The sequence below is a fragment of the Schistocerca nitens genome, chromosome 8, assembly GCF_023898315.1.
Source record: "Schistocerca nitens isolate TAMUIC-IGC-003100 chromosome 8, iqSchNite1.1, whole genome shotgun sequence".
Lineage (NCBI taxonomy): Eukaryota > Metazoa > Arthropoda > Insecta > Orthoptera > Acrididae > Schistocerca > Schistocerca nitens.
Window position 1 is genome coordinate 449,008,432 of NC_064621.1, and position 8,316 is coordinate 449,016,747.

The following is an 8,316-nucleotide window of genomic DNA, read 5'->3' on the forward strand; positions in this document are numbered from 1 at the left end:
TTTGCAAAACAGAGATTATGCTAAGTTACCAGCATCTTGCAAAGCAAATTACAATAGGAGTAAAAGAAATTAAGTTCGTTGATAAATTTAAATATTTAGGTGAAATCATAACTTGCAATCTAAGCGAGAAGCCATAATGCCAAAAAAGAATAAAAACCTGAACAGAACACATTACGTTACAAAAAACACATAAACCAATGAAACTTATCTACAGATGCAAAATGAGAATTATATAAAACAGTTACACAACAGGAAGTCGTTTATGCAACCATCTTTTAAACCACTAATACAGCATAAATGGAAAAATGCTAAAGATAGAAAGAAAAATAATTAGGACATGTGTAAATAGACAGTACCAAGTAAATGAGCGTTGGAGAATAGCTTCAAATGAAACAGTATACAAGAAAATAGAGCCAGTAATGAGCACGATCCAGAAGAAACATATATCACTCTTTGGGCACCTGAGGAGAAGACAAATACACAGAATTAGTAAGGGAATAAGAGATAACTTTGGAATAGTAAGAGCAACATTAAATGGATCACATAGATTAAGGAGGATATAAGAGAACTCCAAATTGCAGTAGATGACTTAAAAAACAAAACAAAGAAAATGAGAATACTTCAAGAAGCACCAGTCTACAAACGAAGATGAATGAAGTGGCTACAGGACGAGTAATCTCAGATGAAGAAAGACAAAAAAATTGAAAGACTGAAGAAGTATTAGGCAGACAGAAGAGCAATAAGAATAAATTATAATAATCCTTGTATAACCACTGTACTATTGAATTGTCCATTTCAGTAATATTCAACTGTACTGTATTCCTGAACAACAACGACCTGTATAAATCTTTTTATGCCTGATTAGAGTGGTCCAATGAAGGCCATAAAATAAAAATAAAATAAAAAGACGAACAGGTGCATTACCGTTTCATTCCTTGATCGGCCTTCAGCCACTGTGATCAGTGATCTAATGTTATGTATCAGGACTGATTTAAGTTGGGACTTCCACACAATTATTTCTCTGAGACAGACGAATGATTTATAGGAAGAATTCTCAGTGAGTTTAATTCACGTAACAAAGAGACCGCTTGCAAAACACTCATTCAAAACACTCATTCAAAACACGATGTTGCTGAGCCTGTGTTGTTCATAAGTATGATGATATATTCCTTGGGACATGCAGTAACAGGTACTACGGCAAGTACAGCTCTTATGAAATACACGTATTGGCAATTCCTAGTATGGACATCCATCAGCTGTTATGAAGCAAAAGAAAATTTGTGGCCGACCAGGGACCGAACATGCATACCGCGCTCATCGGGAACAGCCACCTTACCGTTAGGCTATCTGAGCACACCCAATGGCCAGACCCGAACTTCCATATATGTCAACCATGTGTCTTCAACCTGCACTCGTACATTCTTTATGTATATTCCCCTACAGGGAGACATTTTAATCGAAAGTCACTTGTCCGGTGTCGGCAAATAAATACGACACTTTTGCGGCAGTTCCTCTAACACGAAACAATCCCAGCACTAATGGATAGTTTTGACCGTCTCAGCTGACATACACTGCTTGGAGAAAAACTCAAAAATAATTAATGTAGAACAATGAAATTTCAGGTATACATTAGTCTAGGTAACATAATACTGATTAACATTGTATGATCACAGCTTAATGTAAGGGCGAGATAAACCATTACAAAGTGGGTACATGAATAACAGGTGGAACAGCCAGAATGATGAACGTACATGTATATGCATTATGATGTACAGCTGTCGGATGTCATTTTGTGGGACGGAGTTCCATGTCAGGCGTTCTTTGCCGGTCCATACAGAGACGGTTAGTGCTGTTTGTGGATGGCGCTGGAAATGTCCGATGATGTCCCATGTGTCACGCGCTCGATTGGAGACAGGTATAGTGATCGATACCGAGGCAATACACTGTCTAGAGCATTTTGGGTTGTAACAGCGGTATACGAGCTAGTGTTGTCCACTTGGAAAACTGCCCCTGGAATGCTGTTCATGAATGGCACCACAACTGTCGAATCACCAGACTGAAGTACAAATTTGCAATCAAGGCTCGTGGGATAACCACGAGTGCTTCTGCTGTCATACGATATCGCATCCCAGACCATAGCTTCTGATGTAGGTCCAGTATGTCTCGCACACAAACAGTTTGGTTGCAGGTCGTCAACTGACCTCCTTCTAACCACGACATTGACACCACTGGCACCGAGACAGAAACAGTTTTCATCTGACCTCCACTCTGCCCTCAAATGAGCTCTCGCTTGACACACTATGAAGTTGCAAATCACAGGAGTTTGGTGTCAGATGAATGCTCGCTACAGGGCGTCTGGCTCGGAGCTGTCCTTGAAGTAACCGATTTGTTACAATTTGTTGTGGCGCTACGGTGCCAAATGCTACTCAAATAGCTTCTGCAGATGCAGTATGATGCGCCAGAGCTCCACTCTCAACAGGCTGGTCGTCCCTCTCGGTAGTGCCACATGGCCGTCTGGAGACCAGTCTTCTTGTGACCAGGGCTGGCAGCAGTTTTGTACAGTGGTCAAATGTTTGTCATATATTTCTGTAAATATCCCAGAGGAAACATGCGACTTCTTTTAGTCCTATTACACGAACTCGTTCAAACTCAGTGAGGTGTTGAAAATGGTGTCTTTATTTTATTAATTTTGGTTGATGAACAGCGCAACTATTTTCATAAACTGCAACCATCCAAAAGTTTTTTTAAAGTGATGTTGTTATACCATTACTGGTATTGGGCCTGAGACCATCGTCAGATGGTAGCCTTGACTTCTTGTGTCATAAATACAGCTAATTTTTTGTGATGCTATGTTTACAGAAGATTTTTTCCATTTTACATTTGTGTCATAAATTTAATAATTCTTTTCTGGTTACATAGTTTTACACGTACATATATCCCTTATATTGTTCTTCTACATCACATCTAGATTCATACTCCGCAAGCCACCTGACAGTGTATAACCGGGGGTACCTTGATTACCACAATCGGTCCTGCCTTATATTCCGGTCTCGTATTGTTCCTGGAAAGAAAGATTGTCGGTATGCTTCTGTGTGGGCTCTATTCTCTCTGATTTTATCCTAATGTCTCTTCGCGAGGTATACGTGAGAGGGAGCAATATACAGCTTGACTCCTCGGTGAAGGTATGTTCTCGAAAATTCAACAAAAGCCCGTACCGAGCTACTGAGTATCTCTCTTGCAGAGTCTTCCAATGGAATTTATCTATCATCTCCGTAACGCTTTCGCGATTACTACATGATCCTTTAATGAAGCGCGCTGCTCTCCGTTGGATGTGCTCTATGTCTTCTATCAACCCTATCTGGTACGGATCCCACAACGGTAAGCAGTATTCAAGCACTGGGATAAAAAGTGTACTGTAACCTACTTCCTTTGTTTTCGGACTGCATTTCCTTAATATTCTTCCAATGAATATCAGTCTGGCATCTGCTTTACCGACGATTAATTTTATATGGTCATATCATTTCAAATCATTCGTAATGCCTACTCCCAGATAGTTTATGGAATTAACTGCTTCCAGTTGCTGATGTGCTATATTGTAGCTAAATGAAAAACGATCTTTCTTTCCATGTATTTGCAGCACATTACACTTGTCTACATTGAGATTTAATTGCCATTCCCTGCACCATGCGTCAATTCATTGCAGATCCTCCTGCATTTAAGTACAATTTTCCGTTGTTACAACCTCTATATATACTACAGCATCATCCGTACAAAGCCTCAGTGAACTTCCGATGTTATCCACTATGTCATGTATATATATTGTGAATAGCAACGGTACTACGACACTGCCCTGCGAAACACCTGAAATCACTCTTACTTCGGAAGACACCTCTCCATTGAGAATGACATGCTGCGTTCTGTTATCTAGGAACTCTTTAATCCAATCATACAATTGGTCTGATAGTCCATATGCTCTAACTTTGTTCATTAAACGACTGTGGGGAACTGTATCACGCATGAAAAGCCCTCCTTCATGTATTGTAGGGCAGAGGACTGACTTTAGTTTACAACATATACTGATCAATGAACGGAACTAAACCCTGGATGGCCAAAACATTTGGACCCCAGATCATACTCCAAACCTACCGCTGTTAAATCAAGCTTCAAACACCGCCCCAGACATATAGCGAGGGGATTCGCCTTCCAACTTTATCCCAGCCGTAACTCGTCGTGGATCGACTCTTAAACACTGTCACAGCCGTAACACGTGTTGCATATAATTCCGAACGCTATTCTAGCCATAAAGTATTATGGACCCACCTTCGAACCCTGTCCCGATCACAATTCGTGGTGGATCTACCCTCGAATCCCATCCCTGACATAACACAGGGTGGACACACCTATGATCTCTATCCTGACCCTATCCCAAAACTACTCTGTACCACGGGGGCCCTCCACATGAAACAAGGTACAGGAAAATTCTTGTATATGGGAACGAGTACGTGACAGCAAGAGGAATAGGAGAGAAAGTTGAAGCGGCAGCACCAGGAACCAGGGAAACAGTCATTTTTCGTGGACAGCGATAAGACGACTGGAACTGATTGTTTAACTAGTGTGACCGTCACATGTAGAGTAATAGACTTGTATATGTCATATCAAAAGCCCAGGTGTGATCCAAAGTTGTGAGCAACAATCTTATAGGTTTTTGTGGTGCTTAGATAAAGAGCATTGCGTTACCAGCTTTGGAACTGCGTATACAACTACAGAATGGAATGCGTTCTTGACCCTGTGCAAAATTCTTTACGGGTTCCGGACTATAAGAAATGGTATTTTCGGTATGTCTCTTTGTGCTCTCTACCAATCACATCCATGGGATGTCAGCTAACAAATACCTTACAGAACAGGTACTGCATGGTTTTTTATAACATTCTGCTGAGTGTTTATTTAGGTAATAGGGATACATAAAAGCTGACTGCTGTCTTTGATTCTTTACCTATTTTGATGTCGGTTTCATGACTGTATTCCTTGCGGGATCGGAAGAAAGCGATGTACTTACGCATTTGATCACTCCTTCCCGATGTATTTTACAAGACCTACATCTTCCAAAGTTAGGTAAATAATAATAAAGACATCCAACGACTGCGAAATGATTTTTAGAAATACACAGTGTACCCTTTGCTATGTAATGATGTTGATTTTAGTCTTGTATTGTGAAAGCCATCCTCTCTAGCAAAGACTGTCTTTTTCCCACCAGTTTCCAAAGGGGGAGGGGAGAGAGAAGGGAGCGGGGGAGGGGAAGGCCGGGGATATCCCTGAGGTGGAGGGGGTAGTTAATGGATCGCCTTACTGAAGTAGTCAATGAATTTGGTATGAAAAGTGTGCTCGTACCTGTGATTGGAATTTCAAGAGGGGTGGGTGAGGTAGAGGGGGAGGGGATGTCGTGGGGGCTTCGCAGAAGGACAGGTTCTCCGCAGGGCCTCGTAAATCAATTAATATAACAGTAATTTAAGGAGAGAGGGAGGGTTTACCAGTAAATGAAAAATCATTTAGCAGAACAATAAGTTAAGGTCATAAATCAATTAGGTGTCACAAATTAATTAATTAATTAATTTGCATGTAAATTTTACATCATAATTGCACCAGACTATGGTTTACCCTACTAAAGAACTACAATTACAGACAACTACGACAAGAAGGTCTCGGAGGACGATGGAAATGAGGGGACTGATATCAGCGATGGGCCTAGTCTTGAAGTGAAGAAGAAGAGGAAGAAGAAGAAGAAGAAGAAGACTGTCAGAAGACGATAAGGCATAATTCATATCCTATAAAAGGCTCCACGTCTTCCAACAGCACATATTAAATGAATGTTACATGATTCCGTTAAATATAATGTACTATGTTCAAGAGCGCTGCATGAACATTTAATCAGAGGTGAACCATCCAACGCTTCCTGTTCGAGGAGACTGTATAATATTCTTCAACGTAGTGCTACCAGACTTTGACGAATCACACAAATATCTGCTAACACAAGATAAAAACTGTCTCATACAAAACCTTGGGCCACGTGTAGTACTCAGGTGGCCACGCAGAGACGCCGGTTATCTGTTTCTTTAATCTTCAGGAACGACCAACGAATGGTACTGACATGTGAGAAATGTTCTCACGGCAAGTAACTGAAAACAGGAAGCAGTGTAACGTGAAGCGTTCATCATTTTACATCAAATGAGTCACATACACAAATATTAGACATATCTCTTTAATGGTGTGTGGTATGAGTGTGTCTACAGCCACTGTGAATTTCTTGGCAGTAATTTTCATGCATAGCATGTAATAATCTGAAACAACCACTGTATTTAATTGTTTATGGGTTAGCTAATTTCACTCCCTTTTTGAGCTACATCACAGTAAAAGAAAGGTATAGCACAAATTTTTCACACATCTGTGGGGAGGAAGTGACATGTGATGTGTCCTTGATAAGGATTTCACACAAAGATAGTAGTATGTGCATAGCTATCTCCGATGTGCAAAGAGTTCTTCTTACTGGGCAGCTGCAACTGTATAAGTCTATTTCACAAAATGAGGAAACCGCACAGCAATTACTTAATTCACCAACTTCTGTTGTGTTCAGCCAGCCAATGGTGGCCGAGCGGTTCTAGGCGCTTCAGTCTAGAACCGCGCGACCACTACGGTCGCAGGTTCGAATCCTGCCTCGGGCATGGATGTGTGTGATGTCCTTAGGTTAGTTAGGTTTAAGTAGTTCTAAGTTCTACGGGGCTGATGACCTGAGATGTTAAGTCCCATAGTGCTCAGAGCCATTTGAAGCATTTTTTATTGTGTTCATGACTGGTTTTGGAACACTTAAAGCTCCATAATATGGTGTAAAAGTAAAATCACCTAACCATCGAGGCTATCCTCAACCCAACAACATTGGGGTGGTTAAATCATTTTCTTTTTCACAACAGATGATGGAGTTTTAGGTGTTTAATACCAGTCGTGCACAAAATAGGACACTGTAGATTAAGCAACTGTTGTGTGATTTCATTATTTTACAAAATATCTGAAACTTGCAACCCATATGTAAAAGGGAACATTGTAAGTAGGCTGTTTCTGTTTTCTTATTGGCAACGTTACGTAGCGCTCTGTACGAAAATCACTGGCTGTCCTGTGTGCAGTCTGTGGCTGCTTTGCATTGTTGTAATACTCGCCATTGTAGTGTTAGGCAGCTGGCTGTGAACAGCGCGTAGCGTTGCGCAGTTGGAGGTGAGCCGCCAGCAGTATTGGATGTGGGGAGAGAGATGGCGGAGTTCTGAAATTTGTAACACTGGTTGTCATGAACTGCTGTATATATTATGACCTTTGAACACTAGTAAGGTAAATGCATTGTTTGTTCTCTATCTAAATCTTTCATTTGCTAACTATGCATATCAGTAGTTAGTGCCTTCAGTAGTTTGAATCTTTTATTTAGCTGGCAGTAGTGGCGCTCGCTGTACTGCAGTAGTTCGAGTAACGAAGATTTTTGTGAGGTAAGTGATTTGTGAAAGGTATAGTTTAATGTTAGTCAGGGCCATTCTTTTGTAGGGATTTTTGAAAGTCAGACTGCGTTGCGCTGAAAATATTGTGTGTCAGTTTAAGCACAGTCTTGTATAATTATTCAAAGGGGACGTTTCAACATATGTGACTCTTCTGTCGGTTTTGTCAATGTGCCATTCACATTGTAAAGTGTTATATGGCCCAGTGATAAAAAGTCACAAAGGGATCATAATTATACGTTTTAAATACTGATGTCATGTTTGAAGTAATGAAAGATAAGGTGTAATGTTACTTTCATAAAAACGTAAGTCAAATGCACGTGGAATAAGTGCTCATTTGTGCATGTGTGTGATGGTTTAAAATCCCAGTCAGGTAATTCAAAAGCACTCAGATTAGTCAATATGTGAAGACAATGTATCCTCCAGAACTTTGTTATACTGACTGCTGGAATTATAGCTCTGAATATCAATACATCCCCTTTACCTAAAACACTAGTTTCACTTTTGTAAATGATATTTCTGTGCTATATTGTTCTTCTTCAGCGTAAACAGAGATATTTCAAGTACAAGCTAGAACAACCTAATGTTTTTCAATACATTGTACTATCCAATAACATACTCAGCTAGCGTTCTCATTCCTTCAGTTGCAAAAAATTCAGTCATTTGTGACATTTCTTTGAACCATGATTCCATGTGCAGGCTGTATCCAATCCAAAGCAATTGAAATCCATTGTTGCACAACAACAGGCACTTTACTGAATGTAATTCATATAACAAATTTCTTCTA